Raw genomic sequence first — 13,539 nt, 5'->3', positions numbered from 1 at the left:
CTGGAGGTTCTAATCAAAGATCAGGTGGTCCCATTGTTTTGGATCTCTGACGAGTGTGGCATATCATAGCAGCAGCACATAGTGGAACAAACCATTTTTATCACAAGCCAGGAAGCAAAGTCACAAAGAGGAAGAGACCAAGGTCCCGCAATCTACTATGACCCCAGTGACCAAAATACATACCACTAGGCTCTCTTCTCTAAAGGTTCCACCATCTCTCAATAACACCACGCCAGGAACAAGGCTTTTAATACATGGACCTTCACGGATGTTTATCCAAACCATTCACCTTGAGTTAATAAAAGCCCATGTAGGTACTGAACTATTCAGGGTGTGTACTTCAGACATGCTGGGTTTGCACATACTTTATGCTACATCTGCATTCACTTCCTGGAAAACTCTGGCTCGTTGTCCATGACCCAGCTCAGGTGGCACCATTCTCTGTCTCTCCAAGGAAGAATAGTTGATCACTGCATCCTTTATACTCCTGTACTACTTTGATCTTGTCTTTGTCATCACATACATTTTATATTGAATTTTGTTATGAAATAAACTTTCCTCCTAAGCAGAAACTTGTTTTACTCAAAGAACAACAGAAAGAGAAGGAATGAATTAAAGAATAATAGGTAAATAATTTAGGTGTAGACAATATAGTTGTCTTCTCTCTCCTTGCATTGGTTGAAAAGTGATAGAAGTTTTGGGAAAAACAACAACAATCTGTCTTATAATTCTGCCATATGCAGATGGACTAGAATGGAAGGCTTCCATAGTGTGACATTACACATTCCTCCAATGGTAATTTGAGTTAGTTTTCAAATAATAAATAAAGTTCTATTACTATCAAACATAGCTTTGATAAAATATGAATCACAATGTAATTGGCACCTGTATATAGGTATGCATTAATAATTTCTGAATGAGTTAATGAGTTATAACAATGTTTACACACCAGGCTTCCCATTGAGATTGGGATATAACTCAGGGGTAGTGGGCTTGCCTAGTATGTGTGATGCCCTGTATTTGATTTCCAGAACTGTAATAAATACATAAACCAACAAATGAATAAAATAAACATGAGGCTTCTCCTGATTTACCTTTTGCACCTATATGACATTGGGCATGTTATATCACCTCTTTGAATCTCATTGACTTCTTGGGGATTAAGTGAAGTTTTATCTATTTACCTATCTTTCTATCTATCCATCTATCTATATGTTTAGGTTTAATTATATTCCCCCCATTAATATGTTTAAGTTCTAGCCCTCCTTATCTCAGCATGTGACCTTGTTATAAAATTTTTACAATGTAAGTGTTGAGATGAAGTCATACTGAAGTAGAATGGGCCCTTAATTCAACGTGCATCGTGTCTTTCTGTAAAGGGAAATTTGGACACAGATATACATAGAGCAAAGACAATATGAAAAGCCACAGGGGAATATAGCCATCTACAAGAGAAGGAGAAACTCCTGGAACATATCTTCCATTAGAAATACCGACTTCTGCGAAATCTTGATAACAGATTTTAAGTTTCCAGAACTGTGATATGATAAATTACTGTTATTTAAACTAGTCAGCGTGGGGTACATGTTTATGGCAGCCATAGCAAAATAATTTTCTCTCTGTCTCTCTTTCTAATTAATATTAATATAACATACTGCCTAGATATAATTAATGTCCCCCAAATAGTAGTCAAAATAGCTTTGATGATATCAATCAAATATTAAAATATTAAGAGTAATTCATGTGCAAAGTGTGGTAGCCCATAGCTGATGGTCTCTTAAACCAGGTTTTGTATTCAATCACTGATAATTTAGTGAATGAGTATTGTGCTAATTTGAGCAAAAAAAAAAAAACTTGTTCACTAGGCACCCCAAAATGTTAAAATTTGACATTCTTTTCTTTTCAATTTTACTTTATAGTTAAATTTCTTATAATTTTCTTATAGATTGTTCATTAAAATTTATGTTAATATTTTACCTGCAATATACAATGTCTATTACTATCAAACATATTTGCAAAATTATTTTAGTAGAACTAGATGGTATGTTAGTCAGCTTTTTATCACTGTGGCCAAAATACTTAACAAGGACAACTTATGGGAAGAAAAGTTTAATTTAGTTGATGGTTTTAGAATTTCAGTCCATGGTGGGTCAAGTCCATTGTTCTGTGTGCAAGATGTGGCTGCACATCATGGCAGAAGGGAATGGTAGAGAAGTGGTGCTCTGCTCATGGTGGCCAGGAAGCAGAAATAGAGGGGAAGGGGCCACAGGGAAGATGAACCCTGCAAGACATACTCCCAGTGACCCACTTCCTCTATCCATGGGTTAGTCATTCAAACTATAATGAACTGATAAGTTTACAGCTCTCTTAAGCCAATCATTTCACCTCCTTATTAACATAGGGCACTTCACGGGGTACACCTCATACCTCAACCATAACAGATGGATTCATGTTATATTCCTGATGCATATACATGGACAAAAAGTCTCAACCAGCCATGTAAGGTGACAATATCACTTCTGATTGCTTAACAATAGACACTCCATTTTAAATGTTCATGCCTTAAAAATAATACTAAATTTTGAAGTTGTTCAACTAATGGTCTCTTTTGGTAGCTTAGTTGCTCCTTCTTCCCCTTTTCACAAACTTACACTTTAACATCTTGGTTTTTACTGTACAGATGACTGTGCAGTAAAAGAGACACTGGAAGAGACATGGGACACTGAAAGAGACATGGGAACCTAGCACCATCATGACTCACAATTCACTCATATATACTAACCATAATTAGAAATAAATTTAGAACTATGTTTAGATCTTCCAAATATGAAGATTAGACAACTTTGAAATCTACCTTGTAGTTTATATAGAATGTGAATATTATAATTTCTCTTCAATTTATGTTAAAAATTATCTTTTGCCTTGAGTATTCTTTTGGTTTGGTAATTATACAAAGTTATATAATCAAATGTGTCCACTAAAATGGTTTGTGTTTTGTTTAACTGCAGGGAGAGGTTAGAAAACAAAGGGTTGGGAGCACCAGTGATGTTTTCTTTATGAGTGCATCATTCCATAATCTGAAAAAATTCTCTTAGTAGTCCTTCCTTGGATTTTGGAAAGGGAGACATCAGTGATACTGAGGAAAGTATTGGTACCAGATAATAAGATCACTCTAGTAATAATCAGATCCTGAGGGTAGTGACCAGAACTGTCTACCCTTTTTTGGAAGACCAGTGCAAATTTTTTTTAAAAGAAGGATCTCCTTCAATATTATTAAGCATTTTAAGGTAACAACAGTGGAACATTAAACCAAGCATGGACCTTCATTGTATCAGCACAGTTCACATACCTGTGAACGTGGCCCTGAAAGTATCCTTCAGGTAATAAGAATGATAAGCTAATATTTTGTGTTGCAATGTGTCAACATGCTGCTTCATGTATGTTATAGCAATCAACTCATTCTGATCTCATAAAAATCTGTGAAGTAGGGTTTATATGTATCCACATTTTAAAGATAAGAATATTGATGTCCAGAAACATTACCAATGTTTTGCTCAGACTTACATAACTGGATTGTTCCAGAGTCAGTGAAATTCTAGCATATTGTGCCCAGAACCAAATTTTTAACTAATGAGCTATTCTGCTTCCTTCTTGATTAAAAATGCCCAAAGAAAATAAGTAAGTATAAATCATATCTTTCTGAAGATTCAACATAATAGAAATATTTTCCAGTCTCCACTCTTGGACTGGTACTCTCCATGATGGCAATTTGTGTTCAGAGAAGTCCCCTTGCCATGTTATAATTGTTACTAGAATCACCATCAATCAGTGCTTTACATGTGTCACTCACTGATTTCATAAAGAACTCAACCTAATTATGACTGTTTATAAGAGTCTCCAATAAACTGAATTCATCTGGTTTTCTTTGATATTATTTTTAATGATCCCCTATATATATTTGATCTTTTTATCTTTAATAGCAAAAACACATTTAATTTTTTAGTTGACATGCAATTAGTTGATAAATTTTCTATCATCTTAAATTTCAGTGTACTTACAAAGTAATCCTGATCACAGCAGGTTATCATAATACAATCTGTATGTGTTATTAATCAAAACTGGCACAGCTGGAACACCCAAAGAACAAGGGACTCGGTAGTATGCCAAAAGATCCAGCTTAATTACAATAAAAAGGATTGTGTTATCAGTAAAATGCAATCCTAGGTAAGGACGGCTTAGGTGTACCACATTCTGGCTCCTTAGCAATAGGTCATTGGTCTGATATTCTTAGGCTGGGGCAGCCAATGGAAGAAACTTCCATTGCACTTCCAGCTGGAGTTGTTCTAGAGAGAACAGGCAGAGTGAACACTGTAACCAAAAATGTACCATCACTTCCCTTCTGAGTTGAAGCCTTATAACCTGACAAGAGTGCCTATTGATCTGGTAGACCAGCAGGTCACTGATCTTCTTTGGGACATCTGGTATGACCTGGATGCCTGGAGAAGAGACAAGAGCAACATTAGATAAAATTCCCATCTCAATTTATTTGGTAAACATTGCTTTAAATCACTTATTTAAGTTGCAGTCAAATCAAGAAAGAGTCACACCTGAATATTTGAGATTATAAATCCTTCTTTAAAATGGAAAATACTTTCTTCTTTCAAGGATATCATTGACGGCAAATGCTTATAATCAATATCCAAAGTGGTACCTAGACTATTACTATTACTCTAACTAATTATTTGTTGAACAAATGAACAAATAAATGAACGATTAATAAAACAGTGGTTTTTGTTTGGGGGGTGAGGAAGGAGGGGGAAAAACATCTAAATTTATTTAGAAAATAAAATCATCTCCCCTTATAAGAGAATCTGTTGTTCATTTATGGGATAAGTGCTCTTTCTGGTTCCCAAACATTCCTGTTGTTCAACTTCCCAATATAAGTAACCATTGCTATTTTTTAATCTTGTATTTGAACATTCTTATCACTATTGAGCAATGTAGAATAGTGGCTTCATAAGTCTGTTAAAGGATTGGATTGTGAATTAATTTTGGTTAAGCATTGTTTTCAAGACATGTCATGATTGAAGTCAGATTTTGTTTTGATCTTTTTCTACTTATCTCCCCCTTCTCAATCTTAATTCAATTGCCTCCATTGAGTTATGAATGAATGTAATATGATCTGCCTTTGGAAATCTATGTGAAAACATCTAGTTTTTATATTTTATAAAGTCCCAATGATGAATTTCTACAACATTTTTATTCCAGGATAAAAGTGCCCAAACATGTAAATATCCATACTTTTTGCTGTTAGCTGTCTACCTTCATTTAAAATGATTGTTTAGTTTCATCCATAAAATGCCTTTTATTTTTAAAAAGTGTGTTTCAGTCAGAGTGTACTGCAGGTATTTTTATGGGTTGATAAGGGACTGACAACAATGCAGTTAATGAAAAACTTGCCTGGCTATGAGTAAAGGGTAGTTAGAGTTATGGTATGAAAAGTGCATACTGTATAAAGTAAAAGGACAAGAGCTGTCATCCTAGCAGTGCGAAGTTGAGAAACCTGCTTAATTTCTCTTGGATACTGTTTTGTTGTTATGTTTTTGTTGTATCATTTTGCTTTGATTTTTAATAAAATGAGGGATGAGTACCAACAGCCAGTATTCTGCGGGAAACGACAGGCTGGCTGATAGGTAAACATTCATGAATTTTATAAGCCCATCTTTAAATCATTTGGTAGTTTGAAATTGGTCATAGTGGGAATATTTTTGCCACAAAAGTTGTGATACATTATAAACTGGGACAGTTATTTACTTATTTGGAGATCCAGTTACCAACACAATGCTGCTCATTATCATGAAGAAAAAATAGGAATCCTACCATTGGGGATAATGTGGATGAACCTTGAGGACATTATGATGAGTGTACGAAGTCAGTCACAGAAGGACACACATTGCATGAGTACACTTATATGAGGTATCAGACAGTCTACCTCATAGAAGCAGGGAATAGAATGCTTGTTGTCACGGGTAGGGGGAGGGGAAAATGGGGAATTGCTGCTTAATGGGCCTAAGGTTTCAGTTATACAAGATCAGTAAATTCTAAAGATTTGTTCTAAATGGTAGCTGTTAAGAAAATATATTCCTGTTGTATTCTTGCCACAAACAAACCCCCACTTACAGAGAGCTGATCATAAAGAAATTTTTGGAGGTGATAGATATGTTTAGTACCTTGATTGTGCTAATAGTATCACTAGTGTGTACAGATGTCAAGTTCATCAAAATATGTGCATTAAATATGTGCAACTTTTTGCATCTCAAATGTCCCTCAATGAAACTTGAGAAAAAGAAAATATAGGTTAATGTATTTAAAGGTGCTTTGTAATCCTCAAAAATCTATTCTTAAACATTAGTTTAATAACTCCAAAGAGATTTATTTTTTATTTATATTGTATCTATTTCTTATTATTTATGAGACAGCAATTTAAAATTTTAAAAAAATTATCTTTGGAGAAATGCTTGTGGGAAGATAAGACAAAGAAAGAATAATAAATTATGTCTCTCTGGAAGGATATGGATCTCCCAAATTCACTTGGAAGGTGATAGATGAATTCATTTTAGCAGAGAAAAAAACATAAATTAATAATTCTTAAGCAGAAATTGGGTTAATCAGGAAAGGATCTATAGAAAACCCAGTTCTAAGAAGTTGCAAAACTTTTAAAGTGAGTGAGGAATTAAAATAAGAAAATTATATTTCTTATGTTATTAGAGTATCTATTTGGTGTCTGGCTCTTCTGTCCCTCAACTGTCTGTGTACTTCAGTGACCACGAGTCTCGTTCCCTAGTTCTTAAAATCCTCAGCACCATAAGAGAATTTTTCATCAGCTCTCTGTATGTCCTTGGTGTTTCTTTCCCAATGGCTTCCCTGAGGCTTCTCAACCTTTTTATTCCTGTTTACAACTTCCTCTCTCTCTCCTCCACCAAGCTCTATTCTCTTCTACTTCCCCATGTCATTATTTAACATTCCAGGATACTGAAACACTTACATCCTCTTCCCTGAAAGCTTTCTCCGAGTCTTTATCATTGTCCTGCTACACAATAGGCCTGGGATGTACAAACACAGCCCATCCTTCATGTTCCAACCCAAATGTTATTTCTGTAATGATTATCTTTATTTCCTAGGTCTGCAAGAACAACATTAGCACAGACCTAGTGGTTTGAAATAACAGAAATTTATTCTGTCACCATTTTGGAAGCCAGAAGTCTTTGAAATCAAGGTGTTGAAAGGTATACATTATCTCTGAAGGCTCTAAAAAAGAATGTTTGCTTGCTTCTTGTAGCTTTCGGTGGCTCCAGGGTCCTTGACTTGGGGCAGCATAATTCCAGTTTCTGTATCTGTCCTGATATAGCCTCTGGCCCATGGTTCTATGTCTCAACTCTCTTATGATTATAGCAGTCATTGGATTAGGAACCTCCCTAAATCCAAAATGATCTCATCTCAAGGTCCTTAACTTAGTTGATTTAAAAAGAAAATATTTCCAAATAAGGCCAACTTCACAGATACTGGGTTTAGGATTTCATCTTTTCAGGAACAGAATTCACCCGCTGTAGTCAGTTTCCTTCATTCCTCAGGCAGAAGTTTTCTATTACCTGAATTTTCCATGGTCTTAACTTTTTGCCACGTACAGTGATGACATCATGTTCTTTCTGTATTAGTATTATTTACATACCCATCTGACTTTCTTAATACTCTGTGAATTTCATAAGCATTGAATCTGATTCATCTCTGTATCAATGACATCTGAAATAGAGATTTGCATGTAATGAGTACACTGAGTGAATACTTGTGACCGTATGCCTTGCATCATCATCATTTGCATTACTTTAGTTCTATCAGAGCTACAACTGCTATTAGTTTTATTCAAAACTATACATTCTAGAAGTATGACTTCGACCAAGAGAATGAAAAGTAAATATATTGTAAATAAATCAATTGTATCCTTGAGCAGAATTTGCATAAAGGAAGAACTCTCTAACTTAAAGAGTACATCACTATTTTTTTCCTCACGTCAAAGGAAACACAATTTCAGTAAAAATTCTGCATGAAAAATTGGAAAAAAATTGTCTTTTGTTTTAATCCATTGCAGCAAAAATCCAAATGTCATGTAAATTTTTAACAGACCATGTGTCAAAGCCTTCTAAAAAGTCTCATTTCTGTAGAAGACAACATTAAAAGTAACAAATTTGTGATAGAAATTTTTGTGGAGGTAGAATTTAGTTCATTACAACTTGGAGCTGGAATTTCGTTTGATAAGAACAAGAAGTTGGAGTAACCAAGTACTCAAGTAAGAAATACGCTGCCACTGCCAATAACCTAATATTTCATGCAATTTCCATAACCTTTAACAATTTTTTCTGCTGGGATTTGCTGATAGGTAATCAAGTGTAATTTTCCTACTTCCCAAAGTGTTCTAAATTTATTGGTTGATATTGCTTAGCCGAATTCAATAACTGCCATTTATTATTTTGCAAATGTGTAATTTATTCACTCATTGCAGGATGTATGTTTATTTCAGATCAGATTGTTTGATTGGAATTTCAAATCTCAAAAGCTTCAATTTCATCTAGCTACAATTATGTAAAAATCCTGAGTCAATTTCCAAATAAAATCAGTCTATATTTATACTTTTACTACATCTAGTGGGAGTTTGGCTTTTTAGAACAACTTCTGGCAAATGTTGGGTGTAAAGATTGTAAGAGAAAGACAGTCTGCACAGCTCTGCTTTGTGGTTAGAAAGCTCCCCCATCATTGCTTTGTATTTTAGGGGAAAAATATGCTCCTTTAGCTGGGCACCGCGTCACCTGCCTGTAATCCCAGCAACACTAGTGGCCGAGGCAGGAGGATCTCAAGTTCAAGGCCAGTCTTAGCAACTCAGTAAGGCTCTAAGGAACTTAGTGAGACTCTGTCTCAAAATAGATAGATAGATAGATAGATAGATAGATAGATAGATAGATAGGACTGGGGATATAGGACAATGGTACAGTACCTCTCAGTTTAATCCTCAGTACTTCTCGCCCCCTAAAAAATGTATGTGTATAAATGCACACACTTCTTTAAAATATATATATATATATATATACATACAAATACTTCTTTAAATATAAGATTCTGTAGATAATAGTCAGACCAAAATGATATTGTGACAGCATATATGAACTTTGGAAAACAAATAATGCTGGAGAAAAACTTGTAATTATCCCTTTGTACATGAAAGTAAAGCTCACCACTTTGAAGACTGTCATCCAAATGTCAATGGTGACACAATGCTTCTGGCACATTTGTACAAGCTCTTCCTGGGAACACAATGCATTTAAAAGAATAAATAAAACCCTGAAGAGATGTCCCTCTGCATGAGATCTGGCATCTTACTTCTATGTGTCTCTCTGAAAGAGAAAACCAGCAGGGATTACTCATGATGAAAGTGTCTGGGGCTAGTGAAGGACCATGATTGGAGGCATATGCTCCCCACCTCACGTTATTTCCTTTCTATATGCCATGTCCTTGCAAGCAGTTGTCAATTCTTAAGACTTAGAAACCCATCTTGTATGGTTATTGTTTCCTCTATTACTGAAGATCAGCAATTATTCCTGAAACTTACAGGAGCCATATTCTACAGAAGCAATGGTGCATATCACAGTAAGATTTCAAGAAACTGAAGGAGTTTTCTTGTCATCATGGAATTTACCTGAGAAGGGATTAAATTGAGCAGCAATAAGGAATGTTCTAAAAAAAAAAAAAGCAGAATTGACCTGTAAAGCTCCTGGCACAGGCAGAAAGCAGAGTGAGACAAGAAAAGGTGGGTCAAAAATGGCTTCAGAGATGAAGTGCCTATTAATCTGTGAGGCTTTGAGGGAAAAGAAGAAAGAGATTAAAGTCAATGAGCACATTATAAGATACAAGTGAAAACACTGTTTTACAAAGATACAGGGGAAAAGTCCATTCTGTTATAGAAGTCAAATTAATATTATTTACTGATGATAGATCAAGAGAAGGTCAATAGTGTAGTAAACAGGATCACTAAGTCAACACTTCCTTTTCCACTTCAAATGTAACCTTGCATAAGTGCAATTAGTGCAAATGATATATATCAGCTGCAAAGCTCTTTCTTCTAGTGGCAGGTGAGTATATCACTCCATCTCAGCTGCTTCAACTACCCCTTCTCTTCTATGCCCATGAATTAAAACACACATATATTAGAAAGATCTAGCCAGAAATAGAGTTTTGAACAGAGTGAATTGAAAGCAAATTGGTTACAGAGATATTTGAAAACCTGAAAAATGAGAAAAGGAAGGTGACTACAGAAGAAGAAAATAAAATAATAGAAATAATATAAAAATCCAAATCTGGTGACTGTGACCTGGAAATCAGTAGTCTGCACCTGCAGCTGCCCTGTTGGGGACAGCATTATGGCCAATTTTGGGTCCGCTGAACAGATTCTGCTTTCTTTCTTCCTTTTAAAAAATTAATTAATTAATTAATTAATTAATTAATTAATTTTACTTAGGTATATATGCCAGGAGAATTTTGATTCATTGGACACAATTGTAGTACAACTTTTCATTTCTCTGGTTGTACACAATGTAGCATTGCACCATATGTGCAGTCAGTCATACCTGTACCAAGGGTAATGATGTCCATCTCTCTCCACCATCTTTCCTGCCCCCATGCCCCCCCCACCCTTCCCCTCCCTTTGCCCAATCAAAGTTCCTTCATTTTTTTCATGAAGTTTTTATGAGGATTTACTGGGTAAAAGATGCTAAAATCTCATGAATGTTCTAACCTAATTAAGCTAGCCATAACTATTGCTTTCTATTAAACCAGGTGTTGATATATGCCATATTGTATTATTTTAGTATACTGGATGTTCAAAGCAGAAAGAGAGAGTCTCAAAGGATGTTGCAGTGGTGGTAACTAATCATCTCTGTAGTTATAAATGCCATGCAGGCATATTGCTACAAGAATCATGATAATGGGTGTAATATAGATTGTCTCAGATGGGAAAACAGCAGTAGAGGGAGAAGATAAGCTATTGGTGCTGATGCCTTTGAAAATATTATCATTTCAAATACAAAAAAGAAAAAATAATAATGATTCTGTGAACTTTATTACCTTGTATCAGCCAGCCATTTATCTAAGAAAACCATTTCCAATAATGAAGGCTTTCTTGAAAATACATATTTTTGACCCATGTTATAATGATCAAAATTTGTATGTGTACTCAACTAAAACTTCAAGAAACTTCAGTTTATTTTTTTGCATCTCTGAACACTTATTTCATGGTCTTAAAAACATATGTGCTTAATTTTCCCTAATAACTGGAATTATAACTGGACATTTTTAGGCAAAAAGAAATATGGATAGTGGTAAAGAATGCAGAGGTAACTTCAAAGGAGAAATTTCATGGTAAAGGTGGAAAAGAGAGAGAGAACATCTTAAATAGGGACAATTCTAGATCATCAAGATGTTGAGGCAAATTTGTCAATCAGAAGAAGAATAAAAAAACATGAGAGCACCAGTATGGTCCTCAAGTGTTGCTAAATACTCTTCTCCACTAACTTTTATATTCTTTCAATGCACAGGAGTAGGGGAAAGCATATTTATAATTTTAATCATTGCTTCTATAGTGGACTGGGGCAAAGCTTAACAAGGATATTCTAAGCAGGAAAAATGCATCTTTGTTCAAGCTTTTATAGTATCTTCCTCCAGTAACACTGAGAAGATCTCCAGGAAAATAAAGGTGGAAATGAAGATTGGTGTTCTACCATGAATCCTGGAATAAGCAAAAGAAGAGTTGCCAAGGGGTTTATTTTGGAGGAAGGAGGAAAAAAAATCTTGGGATGAAGGGCAAAACCAACTGTATATAATTCTGTAATCAGAGCTTTGGGATTAGAGTGGTGCAGGTTTTCAGTATTGATTAGCAATACTGACAGCACGCTTGGCTGAATGTACACGCAGTTCCAGTACACAGAACTCAGATTGTCTGGATTTCTACAGGGACCATAATTCTGTCAGATCCCATCTAGAAAAATTGTAGCAGAAATTGAAAGAACAATTGAAAATATAGCCAGGCAGGTAGAAAATAAATCTCAGATACAGTTGGAGAGGAGATTAACAAAAGGTCTTAGACTTCAACAAAGAAGCTTTCTTACCTTTCATCAGGCTGCGTAACAATTCAATATACATACAAACATACTACATTTGTGCTGGCTCCTGAGTCACACAACACATGGTGTAGTGTTTTAATCAACTCCTCTTCATCCCATTGGTGAGGGAGGATTCCAGCCTGTGTTAGTCAACTTACCATGCCTGTAACAAAATAACTGAGATAATCAGGTGTTAGTAGGAAAGATTTATTTTGGCTTACGGTTCCGAGGTATCAGTTCTTGGTCAGCTGGCTACGTTGCTTTGGGTCCATGATAAGGCAGAGCATCAGAGCAGGGAGCATATGTCAGAGGAGGCTTCTCACCTCACAACATCCAGGGAGCAAGATAGAGACAGGAAGGGGCCAGGGCCCCAACATCTCCTCGAAGGTAATGCCCTCAATGAGCTAACTTCCTTCATCTAAGCCCTATCTCCCAATTGTACCACTGATTAGCAACCAAGCCTTTAGCCTATGGCTTTTGGGGGACACTTAAGATCCAAACTATAACACCACCCTCTGGTTTGGGAATGTGAGAATACATGACACCTGATACTGGGCAAGTGAGATCAACAGCAGTTCACTAGCCACATATACTTGCAGTCCAAGGGAAGAAGACAACATGCCATTGAATTCGGAAATAAAGTGAACAACCAGCAGCTGTGAGAGGTAGGCTTTGTGATAACTAGACGGGGGATGACCTCTGGATCTTGCAGGAGTATGTGATTAGTTTGTGTGAGTAACTCCATAGGCTAGCGGGAAACTGAACACCACCCTGAGTGACACTCGGGCGTTAGTGCACTGTGCCCTTGATAAGGAAGGCAATTTGGCTAGCAAAGGGAGAAGGGAAACTTGCATTTCGGCTTTTTGAAGCCCTCCTCATTTTACCAGATTTCAAGCCAATACTTACGATTAAACCTTAACTTAAGGGGCTGGGGTTGTGGCTCAGAGGTAGAGTGCTCAACTCCCACACATGAGGCACCGGGTTCGATCCTCAGCACCATATAAAAATAAAATAAAAATATTGTGTTCACCTATAACTAAAAAATAAATATTTCAAAAAAAAAAAAACCTTAACTTAAGACCTTAGGTCTAAAATTCAAGTAGTTGAACAAACATTCTCTATTTCCTAGTTCATTTGTCTATTCCCCTGGCCGCATAGATGGTTAATGGTTTACTGAAAACTCTTTCTAGTCAAACAACCAACTTATTCTTAGTGTTTATTCTGATTGAGATTCTTTGAACTTTGATCTGTGGTCTGGCCTGCTTCACTAATTTTGGATAGTACTTAGCTATTAATTTTTCAAATATTTCTTCTACTAGTTCTTTCTCGTACACTT

At 35.7% G+C, this 13,539-nt stretch overlaps 1 long non-coding RNA gene across 2 annotated transcripts; it reads right to left on the bottom strand.

Annotated features, from left to right (window-relative positions):
* Nucleotides 1–7,149: 7,149 nt before the first annotated feature.
* LOC107139019 lies at nucleotides 7,150–13,297 on the bottom strand. 2 transcript variants are annotated; one of them, XR_007341056.1, is made up of 3 exons: nucleotides 12,210–13,274; nucleotides 9,285–9,443; nucleotides 7,150–7,800 (listed from the first exon to the last, which is right to left on the bottom strand). It is a non-coding gene; the product is annotated as an uncharacterized LOC107139019 (long non-coding RNA). The 2 variants fall into 2 exon arrangements; XR_001503079.2 differs by having other exon boundaries at nucleotides 9,285–13,297.
* Between the last annotated feature and the right edge of the window lie 242 nt (nucleotides 13,298–13,539).

Source organism: Marmota marmota, unplaced genomic scaffold (assembly GCF_001458135.2).
Source record: "Marmota marmota marmota unplaced genomic scaffold, marMar, whole genome shotgun sequence".
NCBI lineage: Eukaryota > Metazoa > Chordata > Mammalia > Rodentia > Sciuridae > Marmota > Marmota marmota.
The sequence above is the reverse complement of the archived record's forward strand: the minus strand, read 5'-3'. Positions and strand labels throughout refer to the sequence as shown.